Source organism: Salvelinus alpinus, chromosome 13 (genome assembly GCF_045679555.1).
Source record: "Salvelinus alpinus chromosome 13, SLU_Salpinus.1, whole genome shotgun sequence".
Classification (NCBI taxonomy): domain Eukaryota; kingdom Metazoa; phylum Chordata; class Actinopteri; order Salmoniformes; family Salmonidae; genus Salvelinus; species Salvelinus alpinus.
The window spans coordinates 52,177,558-52,189,997 of NC_092098.1; the positions used below are offsets into that span (position 1 = coordinate 52,177,558).

General features: G+C 41.5%; 1 pseudogene; it reads right to left on the minus strand.

Annotated features, from left to right (window-relative positions):
* Positions 1–4,226: 4,226 nt before the first annotated feature.
* On the minus strand, positions 4,227–8,489 carry LOC139536747 (nuclear speckle splicing regulatory protein 1-like; annotated as a pseudogene).
* Positions 8,490–12,440: the final 3,951 nt, after the last annotated feature.

Here is a 12,440-nt window from a genome sequence, read left to right on the forward strand (position 1 = left end):
CATGTGTTATTCAGTAATAGGGTATGTTGTAACCATGTGTTATTCAGTAATAGGGTATGTTGTAACCATGTGTTATTCTGTAATAGGGTATGTTGTAACCATGTGTTATTCAGTAATAGGGTATATTGTAACCATGTGTTATTCAGTAATAGGGTATATTGTAACCATGTGTTATTCAGTAATAGGGTATATTGTAACCATGTGTTATTCAGTAATAGGGTATATTGTAACCATGTGTTCAAGCTAATCAAATCAAAGTTCATTTAGCGCTGTCCTTTTAGAACCATGAAGGACGCTCACTTAAAATAACTCTCATCAAGACCTGTTGCCTAATAGCCCTACTCATCACTAATATTATTATTATTAATATTATTGTTATCATTATTAATATTATTATAATTATTAATAATAATAATATTATTATTATGAATATCAGTATGAATATTATTATGCATATTATTATTATTATTATGAATATTATTATTATGAATATTGTTAGTATTGTATTATTAATAGTATTATTGCTATTATTATTATTTTTACTAATAGAAGATTATCACTTCTCACAATGGTGCTCGTTTAGTAAAGTTAGATCAAAGCTGAATCAAGATCACATAGCGATTAATTGGTATTTTCCATAACAGAACTGACTATAATAGTATAGTAGGCCTATAACGTTACTGTTACACCACCAATACATCCTGATTTCTAATTACATTTTAGGAGGGTTAGCTAAAGACCAAAAGCTTTAAAATAAAAAAAATAGGCCTATCAAAACTCCAGAGTCCACTAGGCAGGATATATGCTTTGATTGAAACCAAATACAAGAAAGGCTAATCATTTGTTAGCATCATCTGCTCCAATTCACTCAGTAAACAGCTATTCACATGAAGCTGATTGAGATCAATCAAATGATTGTCATGCAGATGCACAATTGACAGTGATGATGGCCTGATTTGAAATGAGGTATTCCTAATTTGGTGTTTGAGGGTATTAATAAACATAGAACATGTTCTTGAGACAATATGTCATAGGCTGAGCTCTCCAATTGGAGGATGCATTTTATAACAAAGCTCCCCAACCCTGTTCCTGGAGAGCTATCATCCTGTAGGTTTATTCCAACCCTAATCTTTTTTAAATTTTTTTTACCTTTATTTAACTAGGCAAGTCAGTTAAGAACAAATTGTTATTTTCAATGACGGCCTAGGAACAGTCGGTTAACTGCCTTGTTCAGGGGCAGAATGACAGATTTGTACCTTGTCAGCTCGGGGATTCGATCTTGCAACCTTTCGGTTACTAGTCCAACACTCTAACTAACCACTAGGCTACCTGCCGCACAAATCTAACGTACCTGATTCTAATAATTAACTGATTTATAAGATAAATTGGATGAGTTACAACTGGGGTTGGAGTGAAACCCTACAGGACGGTAGCACTCCAGGAACAAGGTTGGAGAGCCCTGCCCGTACAAATTTTGATTGAGGAAATGACGACATCACCTAAATAAATATCGCTCCACCACGACAATTCAAATCTGTGGTAGGTCTGTAGCCGGTGGTGTCAGTATGCTGCATGTGTTCACCACTGGCTTCATCCATCTGAACAGAAGCCAACATGCAACCGGTCCCGTGGCTAATTACGAACAGGGTAAATAAAGGACCTTCAAAAACCCTCTTAGGCCTCACTCCCCTGTATCTGAGATACCTACTGCAGCCCTCATCCTCCACATACAACACCCGTTCTGCCAGTCACATTCTGTTAAAGGTCCCCAAAGCACACACATCCCTGGGTCGCTCCTCTTTTCAGTTCGCTGCAGCTAGCGACTGCAACAAACACTCAAACTGGACAGTTTTATCTCAATCTCTTCATTCAGACACAATCATGGACACTCTTACTGACAGTTGTGGCTGCTTCGTGTGATGTATTGTTGTCTCTACCTTTTTGCCCTTTGTGCTGTTGTCTGTGCCCAATAATGTTTGCACCATGTTTTGTGCTGCTACCATGTTGAGCTGCGGCCATGTTGTGTTGCTACCATGTTGTTGTCGTGTTGTGTTGCTACCATGCTGTGTGGTTGTCTTAGGTCTCTCTTTTAAGTAGTGTTGTGGTGTCTCTCTTGTGGTGATGTGTGTTTTGTCCCATGTTATTTTTAAAACCATGTCCCAGCAGAAGGCCTTTTGGTAGGCTGTCATTGTAAATAAGAATTTGTTCTTAACTGACTTGCCTAGTTAAATGCTCTGACACCTATTTAACCCCTAATTTTAGGCACTAAAACTACTTCTATATATACAAAACTACTTTGTATACAGTGCCTTCAGAAAGTATTCAGACCACTTGACTTTTTCCACATTTTGTTACGTTACAGCCTTATTCTAAAATAGATTAAAATGTTTTTTTCCCTCAGCAATCTACACACAATACATTTTTGCAAATGTATTACAAATTAAAAACAGAAATACCTTATTTACATAATTATTCAGCCCCTTTGCTATGAGACTTGAAATTGAGCTCAGGTGCCTCAAGTTTTCATTGATTATCCTTGAGATGTTTCTACAACTTGATTGGAGTCCACCTGTGGCAAATTAAATTGATTTGACATGATTTGTAAAGGCACACACCTGTCTATATAAAGTCCCACAGTTGACAGTGCATGTCAGAGCAAAAATCAAGCCATGAGGTCGAAGACAGAATTGTGTCGAGGCACAGATCTGGGGAAAGGTACCAAAACATTTCTGCAGCATTGAAGGTCCCCAAGAACACAGTGGCCTCCATCATTCTTAAATGGAAGAAGTTTGGAACCACCAAGACTCTTCCTAGAGCTGGCCGCACACCCAAATGGAGCAATCGGGAGAGAAGGGCCTTGGTGACCAAGAACCCGATGGTCACTGACAGAGCTCTAGCGTTCCTCTGTGGAGATGGCAGAACCTTTCAGAAGGACAACCATCTCTGCAGCACTCCACCAATCAGCCCTTTATGGTGGAGTGGCCAGAGAGAAGCCACTTCTCAGTAAAAGGCACATGACAGACAGCTTGGAGTTTGAAAAAGGCACCTAAAGGACTCTCAGACACCGGAATAGAGCTAAGCACAGGCAAAGTCCTAGAGGAAACCCTGGTTCAGTTTGCTTTCCAACAGACACTGGGAGATGAATTCACCTTTCAGCAGGACAATAACCGAAAACACAAGGCCAAATCTACACTGGAGTTGATTACCAAGATGACATTGATTGTCCTTGAGTGGCCTAGTTACAGTTTTGACTTGAATCGGCTTGAAAATCTATGACAAGACTTGAAAATGGCTGTCGAGCAATGATCAACAACCAACTTGACAGAGCTTGAAGAATTTTAAAAAGAATAATGTGCAAACATTGTACAATCCAGGTGTTCAAATCTCTTAGAGAATTACCCAGAAAGACTCACAGCTGTAATCGCTGCTAAAGGTGATTCTAACATGTATTGACATAGGGGTGTGAATACTTATGTAAATTTGATATATCTGTATTTAATTTTCAATAAATGTGAAAAAAAAATAAAAAATAAGTGTTTTCACTTTGTCATTATGGATTAGTGTGTAGAAGAGTGAGAGAAATCAATTGAATCCATTTTTAATTCAGGCTGTAACACAACCAAATGTGGAAAAAGTGACAGGGTGTGAATATTTTTCGAAGGCTCTGTACATGCTGGCATTTATTAACAACATAAACAGTACATAAAAGGTTCTATACATCAGGAGGAAAAAAAGTAACCGAAATATTCAAAAACATTCAGATCACTCTCTGACTCTCCATCTCCTTCCCAGACAGCGGAACCATGATACCGCACTCCTATTTGGTGGTCCGTCCAAAGCCATCTGTCTGGCCAGGTATCCGGCTCTGGCTGAGGTATCCGTCTCTGGCTGAAGTATCCGGCTCTGGCTGAGGTATCCGTCTCTGGCTGAGGTATCCGTCTCTGGCTGAGGTTACTGTCTGCTCACTGCTACGCTTGACATACAGATTTTACTCTCCTCCTTCTCTGCCCCCTCTCCCTCCTCCTCCTCCTCCTCCTTCTCTGCCCCCTCTCCCTCCTCCTCCTCCTCCTCTGCCCCCTCTCCCTCCTCCTCTACCCTCTCTCCCTCCTCCCCCTCCCTCCTTCTCCTCCTTTTCCTTCTTTCCATCCTTTCTGTCTTGATCTTCGCCTTTTCTCCATCTCTCTTCCTATTTCTCCGTGCCCTGGCCCCTTTCTCTCCCCTTGTCTTCAACTAGCTACCTTCACCTCTCTTTCTCCCTGCACTTCTCCTTCTCTCTGGCTCCTTTCTCTCTTCCCGTGCCTCTCGTCCCTCTCTTTATCCCTCCTGTCCTCATCCCTGTCTCTATCCGTGTCCCTCCTTCGATCCTTCTCATCTCTCCATCCACCATGTCTGTCCCTCTCCATGTCCTTCTCCAGATCTCTCTCTGAGAGAGCAATCTAATGTTTATGTACACATACCAGTAGTAAAGGATAAGCGAATTGTTAGAGACACTGGTGTGTGACCTCAGTGAAGAGTGGTCTGGCACGGCGTCCTCTCCTACGGTCTGGTTCAGCAGGTGTCTGTAGAAACCACTCAGGTCGTTCTGCTTCTTCACATCAAGGTCAGCTGGACAGACACAACAGGACTTGGTTTCATATAAACACTGCTGTATTCAGAACATACAGTTTCTCTCACACACACCTGCAGACACAAGCACGGACGCACACACCAGACACACACCATAGTCTCTCTCACTTTTCTTTTTTCCCCAGCTCCTTCTGTCACTCCTTGAGTTTCTGTCTATAGGCCGAGGTGGCGTAAGCCTCCTTATCTGCAAACTGCTCTCCTTCCGCCTCTCTCTCCTTCCGGATCTTCCTCTCGTCCCTCCATTGCTGCTCCTTCATTCTCTCCACCGCTCACAGCAGCTGGTTGATGTACTTTGGCTATGGAGACAGAGAGAAAGGAGAGAGGAGTATGAAATGAGAAAGAGATGGAGGGTGAGGAGTGGGTGGATATAAGTGACATAAAATTAAAGTGTGAGGAGAGAGGAAAAAAAGTGGTTAGGGAAAGCAGGGGAGCGAAAGAGTACAAACGGAGGGGATAGCATTATATCCAGAGAGGAAAAGGTCTGAAAAAAGGGGGCGGAGGCTGTGTGGTAGTTCTGGGCCCCTGACATCCACTATTGTTCTGGGGCCCTGACATCCACTGTTGTTCTGGGGCCTGACATCCACTGTTGTTCTGGGGCCCTGACATCCACTGTTGTTCTGGGGCCCTGACATCCACTGTTGTTCTGGGGCCCTGACATCCACTGTTGTTCTGGGGCCCTGACATCCACTGTTGTTCTGGGGCCCTGACATCCACTGTTGTTCTGGGCCCTGACATCCACTGTTGTTCTGGGGCCCTGACATCCACTGTTGTTCTGGGGCCCTGACATCCACTGTTGTTCTGGGGCCCTGACATCCACTGTTGTTCTGGGGCCCTGACATCCACTGTTGTTCTGGGGCCCTGACATCCACTGTTGTTCTGGGGTCCTGACATCCACTGTTGTTCTGGGGTCCTGACATCCACTGTTGTTCTGGGGTCCTGACATCCACTGTTGTTCTGGGCCCTGACATCCACTGTAATTCTGGGGCCCTGACATCCACTGTACCTTCCTGTAGGTTCCTCACAGTATTGTCTTGTTGCTCTCCAGCCTCTGTTTCTGCATGTCGTCATAGACACCATCGTAGTCACACAAAGTCCTGCTCCAGAGCCTTCTGTATCTCCAGACGTGTCTGATACACACGCATGCGCACACACAGGTGAGAAAGATTAGTCTCAGCCACAAAATACATCAAGACTACTTCTGGAGAATTTGTATTTTACCCCGTGAGGTTTCCCATCGATCCATTTACGGCTGGGCGATATATATCAAATTAATCTGATTAATTAGAATTTGTTTTTGCGCGATATTCCAAATGCCTGTATTGAAAGAATCAAGTTTTTTTTTTCTCTCAGTGTTTGTCTGCTTGTTCTTATGTTGGTCTCGTCTCGTTCACTCCTTCTGTACACCTTCCCAAATACACCAAAGATCTGTATATAATGACAAGATGCTCATGTCTCCACCCTAACAATGGGAGTCGTTGTCCGAAAGGTGGGAAGGCAGGCGACAAATTTAGGTCCAAAATAAGCCCATAGAAACGCACTGGGCTTATTTTTGATAGATTTTGGCGAGAGTGAAGCCACCTCTCACCTCTTCCTCTCTGTTTACACACACACACACACACACCAAGCCCCTCCCGCTGCCAGTCACACCAACCAACAAAGTTGAGAGATCACTTCTTCCTCTCTGACAACAAGCAGTTTCAACTCCTTATTTGGATTTGAGGTTTGGTCCAAAAGAATCGGTCATATGGACACCGAAACACATTGAAAAAGGATTTTACTGTAACATAAGAAAAGTTAACCTTTAATGATACCATTTGTATGTCTCAACTACTCAGATTGCACTACTAAAACAGGAGTATCAATGAACATTGATTCTGGAAAATTCATGCTCTGTTTGTTGCACGCAGCATTGAGGTACCGCTAGCAGCATTTTAGCCAAAACTTATACTAGCTGTCTAGTTATATAAGGAATTGGCAACTCGTTCTCATTCTGAGAAATAAGGTAGAACCACTTGATTTCAACATCAAAGTGGACAGGCTAACATGCTGTTCAAACAGTGGAGAGAGACAGAGAAGGGTCCGTTCCTAACAATTCAACTGTTCTACCTTGTTAGCTAGAAAATATATCGTTGGCTGAACTTTAAATATAAAGATTAGCTGGCTACTGTAACGGTGTTCCTCCTCCTCTTCATCCGAAGAGGAGGAGCATGGATTGAACCAAGGCGCAGCGTTGTGAAATGACATGATTTATTAAACAAGACGAAAAAACGAACTACACTTGAATAATTAACAAAACAAATAAACGATGTAGACAGACCTGGACGAGGAACTTACATGAAACACGAAGAACGCAATAACAGGAAAACTGACTACACAAAAACCGAACGAACAAACATACCGAGAACAGTCCCGTGTGGCGTAACATACAGAGACTGACACAGGAGACAACCACCCACAACAAACAGTGTGAAAACACCTACCTTAATATGACTCTCAATCAGAGGAAACGACACACACCTGCCTCTAATTGAGAGCCATATTAGGTACCCATTAACCAACATAGAAACAGAAAACATAGACTGCCCACCCAAACTCACGTCCTGACCAACTAACACATACAAAAACTAACAGAAAACAGGTCAGGAACGTGACAGCTACTCACTAGCATGTGGGCTTGTGCTTGAGATATTGTTTATGAGACCTGTGTTAATGTTCTATAATGCCTGCTACAACACTTATTAGTAAGTGTGCATTATTTATGTTTGTGGGGATTTTTTTTTTTACAAAATGTGCATTTTCATAGACATACTTGAAAGCCAGATCAGTGATTATTGCAACAAAAAAAAGCAGGATAAACCATTTTGATAACTAATTCAATTATCAATGGATCTTCTATTTAGTCTAATTTCACTCAACCTGAATTCATTTGATTATTGCTGACTCTTTTAAATGTATTTGACCTTTGATTTGAACAAAGTAATTTAGATGTATATTGTGAATCGCCCCAAAAAATCTAGATATAATTTTTAGGCCATATTGCCCAGCCCCTACATCCATTGATCCATTCATTCCTCCATCCATTCATTCCTCCATCCATCCATCCATTCATCCATCCATCCATTCATCCACTCACCAGTTTCATCATCCTCCTCTTCAGAGCCTCCTTCTGAAAACTCTCCCCAACCGAGATCTGGAAGACAGGTACTCATAAAATGTATTCTGATAGAGCTTCAGTAATTTTGCAAAGCTTACAACTCATACTCATTCCCATCTCGCCTACTGTCCCAAAGGATGTCCAGAGTGGAGAAACTGTACTGACTTTAAGGGACTACAGGGCAAACAAAAATCCTTTAAATACATGCTCTGTAACCCAGCACATTGTGTAATCTGCTCAGGCTTTCTTGCAAAATAGCTCAATACCGGTAGGCTATATGGTACTCACCTAGTTAGTTAAATAAAATAACTGATAACAGACCGACATTAATACACTGTTCCTACCTCTTCATCAGAGTCATCCACAAACACAGAGGGTCTGGGCACGCTAGCTGACTTAGACGCTCCCTTCTGGGGTATGATCAGACCGTACCTGGAAACACAGGTGACATGAATGTACAGCAAGCACAGACATTCGGAGGACAAAGTAGCTAGCTAGCAATGTTGGTGTCGTGCACACATTGCTGCTTGTAGTGTGTCTAGCTAGTTCAGTCACTGTATAACAGCCACAGCACAGGGTGAACAGGCTAAGCAACAGCGGAGAAATAACCAACTAATAAACATTTTTGTACGGTAAATAGCTACGATACAAGAAAAAAATGTTGTACTGTCAATTTCAACATACAGTACTGTTTACCAGGGGCCGCCATCTTGCTCCTTGAGATATCTGACCAGCTACCGACAGATACGTTGGCAAGCTAAAATAAGAAAGCGAGAAACAGAAACATTGATATAGTTATCTCAATGCAATATAGGTAGCCACACACACACACACACACACACACACACACACACACACACACACACACACACACACACACACACACACACACACACACACACACACACACACACACACACAGTGGAAGGACCACCAGAGGGCAGGCTGGGCTCACGGATAGTTGCCCAACAAGGCATGTGAGACAAGGTAACCAGAAGCAATTAAGCACAGCTGACGGTACTAATGACATTCTCTTTCCCCTATAAGAGAGAGGAGGGAACCAACAGGGAAGGGGGCAGATAAACTCTCTGTAGAATGGCTACCGAGAGAGGGGAGCTATCCAAGAAGATCCGTTAAGACGGTGACAAATCTGTGATAGATAATTGTCTTGTGTTCCTGTTTCATCTAAAGAAGAAGTGCGTTTTTCCTTGGGAGATTCTCATTGATTGTGTTGGAGTGTTTGTATTGTCAGAAATCTCTCAATAGAGAACTGTGTTCCATCAAGAAAACCTACTCCTGACTCGTTTATTCCACCTTTCCGCTTTAGAGTGACGCCAAATTACTTGGTCCGCTCACAATACATACATACATACATACATACATACATACTGTGGTATCCCAGGAGGTCTACCCTGGGGGATGGTAATAGAGGGGAGGTACGTGATGCAACGTTGGCTCCCTCTGCTGGGAGTACGTGAGCTGGGCACCCCGACACGGACAGCTCCAAGTGGAGGTAATTAGGGGAAAGTGCCAACCAGCCGTGGAGGCCACATAAAAGGAGCACTGTGGCACACCGCGAGAGAGAACCGGGAGAGACCGACACAGAGCCAAACCTGTGATTTTCTTTTATGTTTATTTTATGGCCTAGTAAAGTTGTGTTTACCGACTAAAACCTCCCTGTCTCTGTGTTAATCTCTGCACGCTCAACCCAACACCCCACGGTTTACCACAATACATACATACATATATTATTGGTACATGTAATAAATTGTGTTTGTGCCGTGTTCTCATTAGCATCCTTGTAAGTGGCACAAGTTTAATGATTTTGTCATCTGCAAGATTAGCAAACCGAGGTATGACATGCCAGCAACAAATGCTGACACTACACATCCAAGTATATCTGACCAAATTATGAAAGACAAGAAATGTAATTTTTTTAATTCCGTAAAGTGAGTGTGGAAGAGGTGAAAAAATGATTGTTCTCTATCAATGATGACAAGCCACCGGGGTCTGACAACTTGGATGGAAAATTACTGAGGATAATAGCAGACAATATTGCCACTCCTATTTGCCATATTTTCAATTTAAGCCTACCAGAATGTGTGTGCCCCCAGGCTTGGAGGGAAGCAAAAGTCATTCTGCCAACCAAGAACAGTAAAGCCCCCTTTACTGGCTCAAATAACCGACCAATCAGCCTGTAACCAACCCTTTTTTTAATCAGATACAATTCTATTTTACAGTAAATAAATTGACAACAAACTTTCAGCATGATTATAGAGAAGGACATTCAACAAGCACAGCACTTACACAAATGACTGATGATTGGCTGAGAGAAATTGATGATAAAAAGATTGTGGCCGTTGTTTTGTTAGACTTCAGTGCCGCTTTTGACATTATCGATCATAGTCTGCAGCTGGAACAATGTATATGTTATGGCTTTACACCCCCTGCTATAATGTGGATAAAGAGTTACTTGTCTAACAGAACACAGAGGGTGTTCTTTAATGGAAGCCTCTCCAACATAATACAGGTAGAATCAGGAATTCCCCAAGGCAGCTGTCTAGGCCCCTTACTTTTTTCAATCTTTACTAATGAATTCCCACTGGCTTTGAGTAAAGCCAGTGTGTCTATGTATGAGGATGACTCACTCAACACTATACATGTCAGCTACTACAGCGACTGAAATGACTGCAACACTTAACAAAGAGTTGCAGATAGTTTCAGAGTGGGTGGCAAGGAATAAGTTCGCCCTAAATATTTATTTAACTAAAAGCATTGTATTTGGAACAAATCATTCACTAAACCCTAAACCTCAACTAAATCTTGTAATAAATCATGTGGAAATTGAGCAAGTTGATGTGACTAAACTGCTTGGAGTAAACCCTGGATTGTAAACTGTCATGGTCAAAACATGTTGATACAACAGTAGCTAAGATGGGGAGAAGTATGTCCATAATAAAGCGCTGCTGTGCCTTCTTAACAGCACTATCAACAAGGCAGGTCCTACAGGCCGTAGTTTTGGCGCACCTGGACTACTGTTCAGTCGTGTGGTCAGGTGCTACAAAGAGGGACTTAGGAAAGAAAAACTCCGAACGGTTCAGAACAGGGCAGCACGGCTGGCCCTTGGATGTACACAGAGAGCTAATTATAATTATATGCATGTCAATCTCTCATGGCTCAAAGTGGAAGAGAGATTGACTTCATGACTACCTTTATTTATGTAAGGGAAGTCCCCCCCCAATTGTACAAAATAACATGGCAACTTATTGGCACCGAGCGCAGCATATACACGATGGACAAGTACACTACTTCTGGCGGTGTTTCATCCAAAGTTGATGGCAAATGCCATATTGCAAATGAGCTGTGTAACACTCCAAAATTCCTATAGTGGGCGAGTTTGTTCTATCTAAATTTTTCATAGGCTTTATGTAACGCAAGTCAAGACCCAAGAGTAAAATTTTGAGATTTTGAAAGTTTTGGCAAAAACTTATCACCCCCTTAAAAAAGTGCTTTCTGGACCGTTTTTCGAAATTCTTTCGAGTTTTATGTCAATTACACATGTGTAAGAACTATATGAAAATACTTTTTTCAAATTTTATTAACATAATTTTTTTTGAAATTTTATTTGAATTTAAGGTATATGTTTTGTGCATTTGGAATGTGATTTCATAGGAAGTCAAAAGTCAAAAGTCAAAAATGTCAAAAATTTGGAAAAAACGTATCACCCCCTTTAAAAAAGTGCTTTCTGGACCGTTTTTTGAAATTCTTTTGAGTTTTATGTCAATTACACATGTGTAAGAACTGTATGAAAATACTTTAGTCACATTTATTATCATAATTTTTTATAAATGTTTACTTGTACTTAAGGAATATGTTTTGTGCATTTGGAATGTGATTTCATAGGAAGTCAAAAGTCAAAAATGTCAAAAATTTGGAAAAAACGTATCACCCCTTCATAGTCGAAAATAACATTTTTTTTTAAAAGGCCAAAATGAAGCATTTAAAACTGTATTGAAAATCGTGCGTGGTAACCCAAAACATGAAACAGAATATTTTTTGACTTTTTTTGAAAACCTCCATAAATCACTCAGGCCAGCACCCATTGATTTTTGCCCGTAGTATAGTGCTCCCAGAGCGGATATGGAAGTCTGGATCCCCCCTAAAAGCATTTAAGGCTCTGTGTGTCTTTAAGCACCATACTTTTTCATTCCATCCTTGCTGTGTGTGTCTGTGTGTGTGTGTGTGAGCTTTTCTTTGACATCTGATTAGAGAAATGACTGATTTACACTTCATGAGGGTTGCCTAATCACACACTTAAAGTTTTGGAAAGATCTGACTTTTTTAACCCTTTGAAACAGCACCTATGACCCCATTTTAAGGCACTTCCGGTTGGCACAGGAAGCTATAAGTAAACACCTATCCTGATCGGGGTATGCTTTTACAGAATCCTGAGTTTTAAGTCTATACGTTAAGAACTGACTGATTTACACAGGGTTGAATGCACTATATATCACAAACTGCTGGTTGGGTAAAACACTTTTAGGGTGATTTTATCACTTCCGGTTGCTCCAGGAAGCTTAGAATCAACACAGGTAGACCTCATAGTGGCTTGATGGATTGTCATTGAAGACAGGTTCATAAGACATTCATAACCCACATA